Raw genomic sequence first — 15,315 nt, forward strand, 5'->3', positions numbered from 1 at the left:
CAGGCTGACGTCATCGCGACATCTGTCAATACAAATTTAAACCGGCAATGTGGGGACCCCTAAGGTTAAGCATTTAAACACTTAACCCGACATTACCACTTTAAATTGCTATTGACCGATGTCGTGATGACATCAGCCTGCAGTGCCAAACACTTCTCCAATCGGAATCACTTGCTGTCTGCAAGTGATCTCCGGAGATCTCCAGCGTCGGGTTGAAGGTATGTCTGTTGATTTTCCAATCGGTTTTTCATAATTTTGGATTTTTTTAGTAGCCCTTTTCCATGTCGGAGTAGTGGACATCGGTAAAGTGTATCCAACCCACCTTTACACACTGCGCCCCATTCTGAATTGTCCCACACCCTGCAAACCTAGGTGCTCTTTTAGTTTACGAAGGCGTCTACAAAGACCTTGACGTAAACAATGTTTTGTTTGGGAAATTTAATTCACCTATTCCCAGATTCTGGAGGGCCTTCAAGCATTTAAATGAAGGCGTTTTGAACGTTAGCAGTATCTGGAAACAGAATGAAAATACAAGCAGGTAATGTTCAGTTCCATGTTACTTCAAGACCAAAGTTTGGAAAAAAACATAGAAAGGCCCTACGGTTCACTAGTTTATAATTCTTATCATTAAAAGTTTATTTTTAATTAATACCCTTAAAACGAATATTCTCTGTTATATGTCAGGTATCACTTGGCAAAATATTAAAAAAATAAAATAATAATTAAAATAATCAAACCTTAGGTGGGAACCGAGTAAACAATTTGGAAAAAAAAGGCTTGGTGAACACTTTAATATTCTTGTGTCCTATTCTACTAGACTATTCCAAACCCTGAGAAAATACAATCTCTTCTATTCCGTACCACTAGTGAATTACGTGGATTTAAAATAATGTGTTTCTCAAAGGGTATTTCCTCTAAGGGCTAGATTTACTAAGCTGCGGGTTTGAAAAAGTGGGGATGTTGCCTATAGCAACCAATCAGATTTTAGCTGTCATTTTGTAGAATGTACTAAATAAATGAAAGCTAGAATCTGATTGGTTGCTATAGGCAACATCCCCACTTTTTCAAACCCGCAGCTTAGTAAATCTAGCCCTAAGAGTCTATTTTTTAAATATTTTACCAAGTGATACCAGAAATATAGCAGAGAATTTTCTAAATAATAACATAGTAACATAGTTGATGAGGTTGAAAAAAGACACCAGTCCATCAAGTTTTAACTATTTTGGATCTCCAGCGATCCCTCATTTATATTTGAAATTGATCCAGAGTAAGCAAGCGCCAATCTGTTTCAATTATGAAAATACCCCCAATATTGCAGTTCTATTTTTTCCCTATATCCACTACTATCCTTCATTTTAATTAACGGTCGTATCCCCGGATACACTTTTCCGCTAAACATTTGTCTAACCCTTTCTTGAACACATCTATTGAATCTGCCATCACAACCTTCCCTGGCAGTGAATTTCATATCTTGACTGCCCTTACTGTAAAGAACCCCTTCCTTTGCTGGTTGTGAAATTTCCTCTCCTCTAACCTTAGAGGATGACCACGTGTCCTGTGTATAGTCCTTGGGGTAAAAAGTTCCCATGAAAGTTCTCTGTATTGACCCTTAATGTATTTGTACATAGTATTTTTTTTTCTTTTTTTTTTAATTCTATTTAATTGTATTAATTAAAAATAAACTTTTAAAGATAAGAATTATAAAATAGTGGACCGTAGGGCCTTTCTATGTTTTTCCAAACTTTGGTCTTGAAGTAACAGTAATCTGTATGGTTAGAAGAGCACCCCCTCATAATATTCTGTTAGTAGTGAACTACGGTATTTAAGCAAGGAGGACAGTTCCCCTCCTAGGGGTATATTTACTAAACTGCGGGTTTGAAAAGTGGAGATGTTGCCTATAGCAACCAATCAGATTCTAGCTGTCATTTTGTAGAATGCACAAAATAAATGATAACTAGAATCTGATTGGTTGCTATAGCCAACATCTCCACTTTGCAAACCTGCAGTTTAGTAAATATACTCCCTAGTGTGGAATCAAACTCTTTTTTGGCAATGTTCAGTTCCATCTAAGAATATTATGTAAAACAATATAGACAGTATAGGACTAGCCCAATAGATAGTTGTCTTAGTGTGTTGGGTAGGTTAACTTGCACATTTGTCTTACAAAAATGTAAAGAAAAATATAGATTTTTTTTTTCATAATAGAAGAGTTTTTTACAGACCTGGGAGGTAGTCCGCTTCCACCAATGCCAAGCACAGAACTATAGGGTAAAAGCATAATACGTTAATATCTTAAGGACAGAACAATACAAAATAAACTGAAATTTAATCATTCACATCTGCAAAAACCAACTAAAGAAAATTTGCATTTATGCAGAATCAAAAAGAAAATGGATTTGGGCAGCACGGTGGCTCAGTGGTTAGCACTTCTGTCTCACAACACTGGGGTCATGAGTTCAATTCCCAACCATGGCCTTATCTGTGTGGAGTTTGTATGCTCTCCCTGTGTTTTCGTGGGTTTCCTCCGGGTGCTCTGGTTTCCTCCCACACTCCAAAAACATACTGGTAGGTTAATTGGCTGCTATCAAAATTGACCTTAGTCTCTCTCTGTCTCTGTCTGTCTGTGTGTGTGTGTGTGTGTATATATTAGGGAATTTAGACTGCAAGCTCCAATGGGGCAGGGACTGATGTGAGTGAGTTCTCTGTACAGCGCTACGGAATTAGTGGCGCTATATAAATAAATGGTGATGATGATGATGATGATGATTTGTTTCCATAGCCTTACCCCGGATGTGTGTTTTAAAAATATTTTACAAAAATAACACTTAAAATAAATCTAGACATAGAAAATTAATTCATATTATTAAAACTCAACTTAAGTGCCATTGAAAATATAATAATAGAATGTATTTCTGTCATATTCTTTACTCAGCGATACTTGGTGACCCCAGCAGTATGTTATTAGCAATTAATTGTTACTGAGGGTGTCAAAACACTGGTAACTAAGGCTGGGCTAACTGAGCACTGAGCAAACACATCTCTGGACAATTGTAGAGAGCCAGCCCGGCCGAATGGCTGAAGTCTACAAGGCAGGTAGGGAGGTTGGTCGTTGACCACGAACGATCCAATGCAGTCATCTCCCGACAGTCTGAGAAACCTCAATCAGGTATCGATCAAGATCGGTGGTCTTTTGAGGCCAACAGATGCTCTGATTTTAAGCTAGACCAAATTACCTAATTGGCTTGCAAAATAGCAGAGTGTATGGATTTTTTACATGTTTATTAAGTAAAGTGACCAGCAGCAGCCCCAAGGACAGTTAGTGCAATTCAGCATTTACTTTTACACATGAACAACTAGCTTTCTCTCTGCTTTCAGATATTTAAACATGTTGATATCCTAAAAGGTTGCATCCAATACTAAAACCTGCCAACAGTTTGAACATTATGGAATATTACAATCTGCTACTGAATTCTCTTAACAAAACTCACCGATGGCCACAGACAAAATAGTAGCTGTCATTTTCTCTTCTTGTTTCTGAAAGTAAATTTGGCTGTGAGTATTATTTGTTAAATAATCAGTAAAAAAGAGAGATATAGAGATAAAATGATAATCAGAGTGAGTGACAGAACGGCACTATAGAGAGATAAGATGAAACAAGTGAAAGAGCGAGAGAGAGAAAGCGACAGAGAGATGGATATCATATACCTCTGTCTTGAGTAAATGGTCTGTCGGAGTTTGTAATTTTCTTTAGCTGAGTTTGCAGACTGTATATATATGAATAAAGAAAGTTTTTTTTTCTGTTGTAATATTTATTTCTAGTTCATAATACAATTAGAACAAATATAGGTGTTAGCTATTGCCCAAGATATATTTAAAGGTGCAATACTTAAAGTTTCACAATTTACAATATGACAACCGTGAGAAATTTCACAGACTATTAAACAATTAATAAATATTATTTAATGTTATGACATATAGGGTAAATTGCATTTGTTAGAACTGCACAGATTACTTAATTTCCACACTTCTAATGAACTTCCCTATTCATTTTGTTATTCACTCAGACTTAACAAACCACCCTGTTTACATCTTATGATTTTGCAAGGATGGAGTAAATATACACCATAACTTTCACAGAGGTCAGGATGGAAGTAGTCAGTCAAAATAATCAGAGGTTGTTAAAGAGGATGTAATCCACCAGTCTGTATGTGAGGATAACGTGTTAATGTTTAACTTGTTTCCCATACCAGCTGGTTGGTTTGCAAATAGACAGCCTTATGTTCTAGCCTGGCACATCCTAATGAGTACAAAATTACTTAGGCAAATAGTTGGAAAGAGCAAAAACAGACCTTTATTGTACAAAATACACAACCCAGATTATATCTGTTTCAAAGAACTAACACCAGGAGGGCCACCACACTCAGAGCCTACAAAACAACCCTATCATAAATGAGGCTGAGCCACATGATTCACCCCCTCTACCAGCATGGCAGGGATCAAGCCCAATGTCTTCCTGCTTTTTTCAAGTGCACAAAGTGACAAAGTTTGCAGAGGCTTAAAGATCCAGGTACCAGTAACAATTCACAATTAGTCTGACAGAAATTGTAACACCAAGTCAGTACTATAGAATATACATGTTACCTGGCTGAGGTCCACTTATATCTCTTATCTGGTTCCCACAGTATAGGGCTTCCCAGAAGGAGAGTAATTAGATATTAAAGTGTCTATGGATTGGGTCTTGTTCTGTAGAGTGCTGGCCAGGTCTCCCTCGTCCCTTATATACTCAGCAGGCCCCCTGCAGTGCTGGACTGTGGGAAGTCTGCTTGGCTGAGATGTTAAACAATGGGATGATACTAACCCACCAATGGAACATAATTACCCCTGTATCTGAACATCTTCAGCCACCTCCTGATTTAACTCTTTTGTGTAAAATCATGATACCAACTGACTGGCACTTCCTGTGAAATATGCTAGAAGTCTGTGTTGCGAGTATCCTACAGACCCCAATAAACTCTAAGGACAACAGTTGTTTTGGTTGGACTGGTATAGATTACAGCCTAGTAAAACACACCGGCTGACATTTAAGAACAGTTGTAATGATATAGCATTAAAACATTAAGTACTTTACCATTAGCAGTGCCATATAATTTGTGTACGTTTTTTTGGATTTATGACATTTATTTTTGGCAATTTCTGATGTAAAACATCTTACTGAACGTTTGTTTAAAGATGATAATTTGGAAAACAGGATTTACTAAAAATTATATTTTAAACTGTGAAACATTGTATATAAAGAACAAACTAAAAAATCTCAAAGCAAGCAACAAACTGAACAAGTTAATAACATAAACTAGAGATGCTCGGGCTCGGTTTTCTGAAAACCGAACCCACCCGAACTTAGGGGATCCGAGCCGGCTCGGTACATTCGCCAACCTCGGATCTGAATCGAGGCAAAACGTCAACATTGCGTTGTCTGATCTTGTGGGTTTTGGATTCCATAAGTACCTCCCTCCCCAGGAGATCCAGCATCATTGCTCACACAGAAACAGGGGTAGCAGTGTTCTTGTCACTCTCCAGTCTCCAATGACATTGCTCAGTGCCATTGCTCACACAGAAACAGGAGGGGTAGCAGTGTTCTTGTCAGTTGACAAAAATTGACTAGAAATGACTGGAAATTATTGTTATTGAGGTTAATAATAATGTAGGAATAAAAAAAGAGCCCAATTATGTTATTTTAGCGAACAAAATAGGGATTTTAGAAAAAAATAGGGATCCAAAAACAAAAACAAAACATGCGAGGGCAGTTTTGCCAACACCAAAATAAAAACAAAAACACAAAGTTAATCCAGATCCAAAACCAAAACCAAAACACGGGGGTCAGTGAACGTCTCTAATAAAAATATGCTTATTTTTGCTATCAGAACATTTTAACAAAATACCATTTTCTGTTTTATCTAGGAATAATAATACATGCAAATAGATTTGGGAAACCTAGAATTATTGATCCATTATTGGAATAATGTGGAAAATAGAATACCAACAGAATCACTGATCTCTAACAGACGTTTAAACTAGTGGATTGCACATTTCTGTGAAATCATGTAGACATTTGTTTAATTTCTAGGGACAATCCCAGGTTTTTAAGATTTGTCCTTGGATTTTTTGCCTCTTAAAGTGGACATATTTTTAGTATTGATCCACTGCCCAAGAAAATAGATATTATTCTGAATGCTATAGGCTACTCCCCCCATCTATTCCTATTCTTTAGGTGTACGTAAAATGCCAAAATTACATTTTAATTAACAAGAACAACATTATGAGAATTGTAGTGCACCAAGGTCTGCCGAGACAGTATCCCGGTGAGATGTGCTTAGAGCCACCAATGCAGTCACAAAGTGTCCCTGATAATCATTTTAAACTGTTGTTACTGGCGATAGCATCTCTCTGGAACTTGGAGCACTACAATTCCTATCATGTTTACTGAATGTCACAATACTGTACTTATTACATTTTAATGCAGCAAGCCCATGGAAAAAAACATTGTTTTTAATATAAATCAAGGTGGCAGACTAGAAAAAGAATGTTTGTATTTACCATCTTCCCTTGGTTTTTTTTTCTTCCGGCTGCTATTAATGATTGATGATTCTGAACTACCATGGCAACCACAGTCATATGGGCCAATGATGTGGGGAGCAGAGAGGCTTTGGAACGCCTCTCTGAGCTCTGTCTGCACTGTGACCTTAACACGTCCCCTATCATGCTGCCCTCAAAAGACTTCATCAAGACCATCAAGATGGAGCTTGAACACCTAAGAGTCCTTTATTCTCCATTACTGAGGAATTATCTGTCGGAGATCATCGACAAAAGACATCTGAAAACCTCATGAGAAGGATTGGAAAACTGAATGATGTTCTCAGTTCTGAGTGGTTGGCTGCTGGGGACACGAACATCATATTTGAGTTCTTCAGCCGTGCTATAACATCAAGAGAGGACGCTGCAAAGCTATTTCCTGAGAACATCGCACATATGGTCGAGAAGGCAATAAGTGTAGAAGATGGTTCCTCTGCACTCTCAGTAAGCACTGCTGAACTCAAACCACCAGTTCCATCTGGCAGTGCTTACGATACATGTGCATTGACTAAAGACCTTGTCAACAACATCATCGAGAGCAGGGTCTATGGAGAAATTATGGAGGATATGAGGCCACTGTACAATTCCAGTGATTCCAACAACAAACTGATGGGTGCCATTATTTCAGCAGGTTTATTGGCACAGGCACCCGATTTGTATAGTGGGAGAACATTATGATCAGGTCATGCATGAAATCCTAACCATGCTGTCACACACCGCTCCCATAACTAGGTGCTGCTGTGTGACTTGCCCTTTAAGGAACTATGCTGGTGCTTGTCTCCTGTTTCAGAGTCTCTACCTTTTCATGGCTGTTATTAAAGTAATTATATCGTTTTAAAATAAGCATTGCCCAATCAATTGTATGTGTTTCCAAAGCACATGGTGGTTTATTTTAGCAGATGTAAATAATCAACAATTCAATACATTATTATATTATGATAAAGTACAGTACAGCACAGCCAATACCAAAAGTTACATACATACATATCGCTGCAATCGCTTCCATGGGTCCCAATGGAACAGTGTATCTGTTAGATAACTGTGGTCAGAGTAGACTGACCCTGGTGGGGGATGCAGCTAATATATACAGTCAGTGTTTCATTGTGAACAATAGAGTTGACGTAGCTTGCTTCTATAGGTCCAGGCACAGGGTGGCTTCAGGGTAAACAGTTCATAGGCTGATTCAATCTAAGGAATCCAAAGGAGGGGGTCGTCTCTCCAGGGGGTCTGCTCCTTTCATAGCAGGCATCATACAAAGGTTTATTCCCTAATATTAATAACTAAGGTATGCAATGTGTGATCTATTCGCCGACTGCACCGGACAGCTGCTGATGATTAGGGCTTCAATATGATATCAGGCATGACACCTTTCCTATAACCTAAACCTTTAATAACACTAAAATGTACATATAATCATATTATATAAACTAATAATAAACCACATGCTATCTGCTCATAAATTACAGTGTAACGGAACCAATATGAATTGTATAAATAACTAAATGTTGTAATGCCAGTGTGTGCGTGCGTATTTTACCGTGCGATCGCATCACGCCACGTGTTACGTCTCAGCGTTGAACTGTGTTATTTGTTTGCATGCGGTTGCCTATGGTTACCACCTGAAGTACTGCTGTGATTATTTTATTTCTGTGTACTCAGCATAGCTGAGTTGTACATACTTTTCTGCTGTTGCACCATTGAACAATATACTAAAGTTGCAACACTATTTCCATCGTCTGTGTATTTCTTCATTGTGACTCTCATCTGAACTTATCCCAGCGTGTTCTGTCTCCACCAGCCTCTGCTTTACCACCTATGTAGAGGTTGGGGATCCAATAATATCCTTAGCCGTGACACATGCTGAGTGATGAAAACCATGACATCCGGCTCCAAGCTCTTCACTCTGTGCGAAACTTCATATTGGCATCAAGGGACCAGGCTGTGGGCTTAACGCACACATTCATAAAGACCCTGCTCAAGGCCATGAAGATTGAACCCCCGGAATTAGTCCCCATGTACCTGAGAACATTGTTAGCGGTAGTCCAGATGCACAGAAAGAAGACCTGGCACAAATTTGATGAGCTTCTATATTACATCCTGAGGTACCTGAAGTAGGACAATGAGGACATCAACCTGCAGGCCATCATCTTGTATACTGAAATTGTGCGCAGGTACAGGATCTATCCCTGTAGCCATATCACCGCCACAGTGAAGGAGCAGTGCCTGACATTGATGGTCCTGCAGCACAGCTCCAATGCAGACATATCATCGGCTGCAGCTGTCTGCCTCTCCATGTGCATTCAACATCTAGGCTGCAAGGCCACAGCACTGGATGCAGGCAGTGATTGGAGACATTCCATACATAGTGCCCTGGCTAGGAAACATCTGCTCAAACCCCTGCTCATTGAAGCAGTGCAAGGCCTCTGTATGTATATATGGACAATGGGGCACTAGTAAGATTCATATTAGCAGTACATGACTACATGGGTGACAACGAGTTGGTTACATCAGATTATAACAAAATACGTAAGTGCCTTGAGAAAGCACGTTGTCACCCACACAAAGACATAAATAAACCTGCGAAGACTGCAACCATGTTCCTGGAAAGGAAATGGAAGTGCCTGAGACCAGCGGCTGAAACATCGGCGAGTCATCCAGGACCCTGGTGGAAGAGAAGGAAGGTGAATAGTGTGGAAAGGGACCGACAACCCAGGAAATGTCTAGAAAAGACAAAGCACTTGGAGATGCCAGGACCCTCTTCTACAATATGGCAATGTCAGCAAGATTCTGAATCCTTTAATTGCTCTTATATAGAATAAATGAATTATTAATAAAGCATTTACATTATAAAATGATAACCATAGATTGTAAGCTTGCGAGCAGGGCCTTCTCACCTCTTTGTCTGTTTTACCCAGTTTGTTTATTAGTTTATTACGTTTGTCCCCAATTGTAAAGCGCTACGGAATATGTTGGCGCTATATAAATAAATGATGATGATGATGATGAACTTGTATTCATTTTGTGTTGAAAACCTAGAATAACATTTCCATTAAAAGGTTATTGCACATAACTGCAATCACTGTGGGTGCACTATGAACAGAGGAATAGATTGGTTGGCTATTCAGCTAATGGGTTTTGTTGCTGGGGAAGACGTTTTCAATAATTTTTTACTGTGAGTGAAAAAAGAGAGAAGATATAGAGAAAGAGATAGAGAAAGAGATAAAGAAAAGAGAGAGAGGAGAGACAAAAAAAGAGAACAGAAGAGAGAGATAGACTAAAGGAGAAGAGAAAGAGAAAGAGAGGTGAAAGAGAGAAGAGAGAGAGAGAGAGAGAAAGAAGAGAGAGAAAGATAGAGATAGAAGAGAGATAGGAAGTAGAGAGGAGAAAGACAGACAGAAAAGAGAGAAGATAATTAAATAGAGAGAAGTAGAGAGGGGAAAGAGACAAAAGACAGAGAGAGAGAGAGAAAGAAGATAGAGAGAGTAGAGAGTGAAAAAAGAGAGAATAAAAAGAGACAGAGGAGAGATAGAAAAAGAGATAAAGAGAAGAGAGAGAGGAGAGAGAAAAAAGAGAAGAGAGGAAAGAGAATAAAAGAGAATAGAAAGAGAAAGAGAGGTGAAAGAGAGAAGAGAGAGAAAGAGATAGAGAAAGAAGAGGGAGTATAGAGAGAAAAAAATAGAGAAGAGAAAAAAACAGAGAGGAGAGAGAAAGAAGAGAGAGAAAAAATTTAAAGATAGAAGAGAGAGGGGGAGTAGAGAGAGGAGAGAGACAGACAGGAAAGAGAGAAGAGAATGAAATAGAGAGGAGAGGAAGAAAGAGGAGATAGAACAGATAGAGAGAGTAGATAGTGAAAAAAGAGAGAAGAAAAAGAGACAGAGGAGAGACAGAGAAAGATAAAGAGAAGAGTTCACATTCTACCATGTTAATTGGGTGCCATTGTTTTTGTAGGGCTACATCTCAGTCTCAAGATATTGAGCTGAAACTTGGCATGTAAACAGAGATCAAACAAATAAAATACAATAATGTGAGAAATGTTTTATATTGTAAATTTTTCTCAACCTCAGCTTTTCTGAAATTACAGGTTTTTTTTTGGGGGGGGGGAATCATAACTTATTGTACAGGACATTGTAAGACTAGTGTTTATTTGTGTTGTAATACTAGTGTTTCGGTGGAGAGCCTTTGGGGGTTATTTTTTAAGAAATGTATTGTTTGTTTTTTTTAAAAAAGTTAAAGCTTCTCCATTTTAAATAGAAGTGATTTTATAACTTTGTGCATGGCCAGTAAAGGTCTCTGATGGGTGTAATGTGACTGGCTTAAAAGACGTTCACAATATGGCTGATTTTCCGCTGATGACATTTTTTTTCGTGAGTGGGAGATGAATGAGATATATATGTGGGAAAACAGGGGAGCTAGGTAGTGTTTTGGGGTTGTGAGGGGCTCACTTTAAGAATATTTGCCCTGGCATGGAACTTATTAAAGTAAGCTTAACCCATGCTGTGCCAGAGACAAGTAGATAGATCATCAGATGGAGCTAGTCATGTGACCTGGCTTACATAACTCTCCTTGAACTGGTGTATGCTCTCTGTATGAAGAGGATAAGAATAGGGCAGAAAATGGGTAAGATCTCTATTTTTTGGTGAAAATCCATCTACATGAGGCTGTTGTACAAGAACTTATTATGTTTCCAGCTGCTCTGTGAAGTCACTATTTATTCACTGCAGAAGGAGAGGTGAGCGGGAAATTTAAATAGTGCACTTTATTCTAGTTCCTGCTTTAAACACACGGAGCTGAGCAAGCACCGGTAGAGAGACGTCAGTCATCATTAATCACTTGAAGATGATGTTCATTGTGTTAATGTTTTCTTCTATTAAATAAATGTATTTCTTAAAAGCATACCATGCCCCAAAGGACAACCAACACTAGAGGTCATAGCCTAGACATTATCATTGAACTACTGATGCATGTACGGTCTCATCAATACTAACCAATAAAAAGCAGTTTTCCCTGTGCTCTGACCAATCAGAATGTAGCCGCTCAGTACTGCTTGGAAAGACAGGCTCAGAGTTTGTCATTTGCTTTGCAGCTCTTCCAGAACCATGTCCTTGGCGTCAAAGATGGTTTTATTATGTTTTCCAAAGGGATTTAATTGCTGGAAGAAGAAAAAGAATATTCTCCACAAGGATTTATGTGAAAAAAATAAAGTGATGAACGAGGGTGTATGGGGTGTATTTATTTTTAATAAAGGACTTTGTTCATGGTGTTAGCGTATTTATTTGAGTGTATTTTTTACCTGTGCACTATAGGATTCTGTAGTTTTTGCAAATGCCAGTATGCTCTGGTAGCCAATGATGGGAACCCATATTTAAAAAAAAAAAGAATATTTATAGGACACAGAGATTAGGAAAACACAGGCCCGGGAATCATAGTTTTATTAAAATTCTTTATTGCTTTGGTTTCTTTCTAGGACAATCTTTAGGAAGCACACATTTCTTTTTCTTGTCATTCAGAAGCACATATCTTGGCTTACAGACACAGCCTATTTTGCACATTGCAATGCAGGGTTTCACTCCAGTATCATACATATTGTTACATGTCTTCGGGCAAAAGGTACCACAGCTTGTATATGTTGTGTTCCCAGTACAGGGCTCACACGGTTTTCCCGGCACGCACCTTCCTGAATCATCTGTAAATATAGAACAACATAATTAACGTAGTTAAAAGAAATGGCTTTGTAGACCAAACATCCAGCAGGTCTCTAATGAGGACCAACAGAACTCTCCAGGAGGATATATATCACCTCACATTTAAAGAGAACATAGGTTTAAAATGTCCTTTGCCTGATTGTGTCTAGCATGAAGAAATGTATATGATAGACATAGTATAGAATTATGTTATCTCTGTGCAGGCTGTGAGCAAATTCAGGGGTTGTATCTGTTTCCTCTTTACATGTTCTCTGTTAAGACTTTGGACATTTCCTGAGCTGTTCATTTACATCAGACTATAAATATTCTCTGTTATTAGACAACTCCATCATTATATTGTATTGTGAGAAGATAACCATACTCAATAAGATTAACAGGAGAGTTCATAGAAGAGTCAGGGATTTTGGTTAACAGAAGAGAAACAATGGCATCTCTACTAAATAGTGAACTCTGAAAGCATACCAAAGAAACTAGGCAAAGTAATCTAACAAATCATTTTTATATATATATTCCTTAGTATTTAAATTAGTCAAATACAAATAGAAAATATAAAAAATATATAGATTTAGAGCCTCTTAATGAATATTACCCATATTTAAACAGGTTTTATGTTATAGTTGGATAATAAATTAAAGTAGCATTGTTGCACACATTCCTTACCGTGTGAATTAGTTGGTGTTATTGTATTTAATAGTAGGAAGGTCACACCTGCAAAACAAAAAATGTTTATAAGCTATTTGGTTATAGAATGAGGGTAATGAACATTCTGTGAATTATGATAAATGATTTACAAATGGATTTATCGACCGCATCCAAATAATTATTACACAAACTGCACCAATAACAGTCGATGACTGGTGAATGAACAAATTGCATGATCGTTATACAATACACTTGTATGTTAAATGCTCACATGACTGAAATCTTAAGATTGAAACATTATCTATAAAAAGAACATATATCAATATTTTATCCCATGCATTTACACCACTAGAAGTGGCAGTGTGCTGCGCCCTTACGTAGAAAATAAGTACACGCATATATATATATATATATATATATATATATATATATATAGACACACATCTATGTCTATCTATCTATCTATCTATCTATCTATATATAAATCTTGGGCGGATATAAGGTACCTCCTGTGAATCTCCCCTAAACAGAAATAAAGTCACCTGTGTTTGCTCAATCTAAGACACATAAATTATATATTATATATTAGCAGACCTATGAACTTACCGATGGTCATCAGTTGGTGGAGAGATGTCAGTGCCATGTTTAATAGATTTGCTTGAACTGTATCCTGCATGGGAAATGAGGGATTGGGAGAATTTTTTGTACAGGGAGACATAATACCACTGTATGAAGACGCAACAAATGCAAAAAAAGATTGAAACGTGCCTTAAAATAAACAACTGAAAACATCCCAATGCTATAAAACAAGCTAATACCGAGGCAAATTTCATTATATTTTATTAAGGAAGCAGACACATTCTTTTAGGAAGCAGCGGAGTGACCACAAAGGATATGACTATATAGAAAACTGGGAAGCAAAGGAAGACAAGAGTCATTGTAATACAAAGTGAGTATAATCTGTATGTGAATGTGTAGAAATGAAATGAAAATATTTACCACAAATTACAATTTGTATTAGTTAAAAAAAAAAACTTGTGTAAACATGTACAGCATTTATCCATTTTTCAGGAATATATTTGCTTTATATTAACATGAATCATTAAAACATAAAATAATTTTTCATAATATTTGTGTCTGTATTAAATCAATCAAACAAGTAATGCTGGAGCACAATACATACCTGTGTGTTATATCAGTGTGTTCTTCTGACGCTGCTAAGTGCACAGAGTTATATAAGACATAGGGTCGAGGGTGTGTACAGGGGATAGGCGAGTCCTTTGTATTGTTATATTAATCATTATACCACATTGAGAGATTAATAAATTACATTAACCAGAGAAATGAAAAATACGCTCTAGCTCTATAGTTACTCTAGTGACTACTTATATGGTTATAGTTAGGACAGCCATGACATATCATATGATCAACTCTTCACCTGACATCTAAACCCCACAGGATGCAGAACGTGCTCTGTTTTATAAACAGTAATATTTTTATATTATATTTATTAAAAACTAAGATCTCAGTGTAGGAACAATTTTGTTGGTATATTGAATTTAATACAATAAGTAAATTGAGCCTATGTAATAAAAGGTTGCCTTTGTGCACAAGCATGCAATATCATTTTCAGTAAGGTGTGTGGCCGTATATTTTGGGATACCTGCGCTCACATACAAAGCTGATGGCCACATTTGCCTTCACCTCCGCTGTCACTGCACAATACTCGGGACTTCAATACCTTTTAGTGCGAAGTGCTCGTAGACCTGACCGTGGCATTTCCTGGCTGGCTGATACACATCACAAGAGACCGCCTATTGGCAAAACTTAGCAGCTGATCGGCACAGTTGGCATCTGTGACATTCATCAGTGTGACTCCATTGTATCTTCTCAACCAATCCTCACCAAGCAGAAGATCAGTGTCTCTAAAGGTGACTGACCCTGTAGACAGATTGCTAATTTTAGACTGAAGAAGTTGAATATACAAGTCAGAAATAACACCATACAAACCTTGTTTACAGGGTTCAATATACCTTTTATGGGATAGTCAGATATTGGACCCATAGACAATGACTTAACTGTAGATGTCTATAGAAGGTGTTATGAGATAGGACAGAAAGTTCTTGTCATTGGGAAAAGTTGGGCAGCACAGTGGCCTAGTGGTTAGCACTTCAGTCTCACAGCACTGGGGTCATGAGTTCAATTCCCAACCATGGCCTTATCTGTGTGGAGTTTGTATGTTCTCCCTGTGTTTGCGTGGGTTTCCTCCAGGTGCTCCGGTTTCCTCCAACACTGCAAAAACATACTAGTAGGATAATTGGCTGCTATCAAAATTGACCCT

At 37.8% G+C, this 15,315-nt stretch overlaps 2 long non-coding RNA genes across 2 annotated transcripts in view; both read right to left on the bottom strand.

Moving 5' to 3' along the window:
* LOC142106997 (uncharacterized) overlaps window positions 1-2,282 on the bottom strand; it is a 49,385-nt gene extending 47,103 nt beyond the window's left edge. The window contains exon 1 of the long non-coding RNA XR_012679839.1: window positions 2,223-2,282. This is a non-coding gene — a long non-coding RNA (uncharacterized LOC142106997). The remainder of the gene's footprint in view (window positions 1-2,222) is intronic.
* A 9,768-nt stretch (window positions 2,283-12,050) lies between these two features.
* Window positions 12,051-13,738, bottom strand: LOC142107091 (uncharacterized). The gene is made up of 3 exons (XR_012679868.1): window positions 13,581-13,738; window positions 12,993-13,040; window positions 12,051-12,313 (listed from the first exon to the last, which is right to left on the bottom strand). It is a non-coding gene; the product is annotated as an uncharacterized LOC142107091 (long non-coding RNA).
* Between the last annotated feature and the right edge of the window lie 1,577 nt (window positions 13,739-15,315).

Source organism: Mixophyes fleayi, chromosome 11 (genome assembly GCF_038048845.1).
Source record: "Mixophyes fleayi isolate aMixFle1 chromosome 11, aMixFle1.hap1, whole genome shotgun sequence".
NCBI classification, from domain to species: domain Eukaryota; kingdom Metazoa; phylum Chordata; class Amphibia; order Anura; family Limnodynastidae; genus Mixophyes; species Mixophyes fleayi.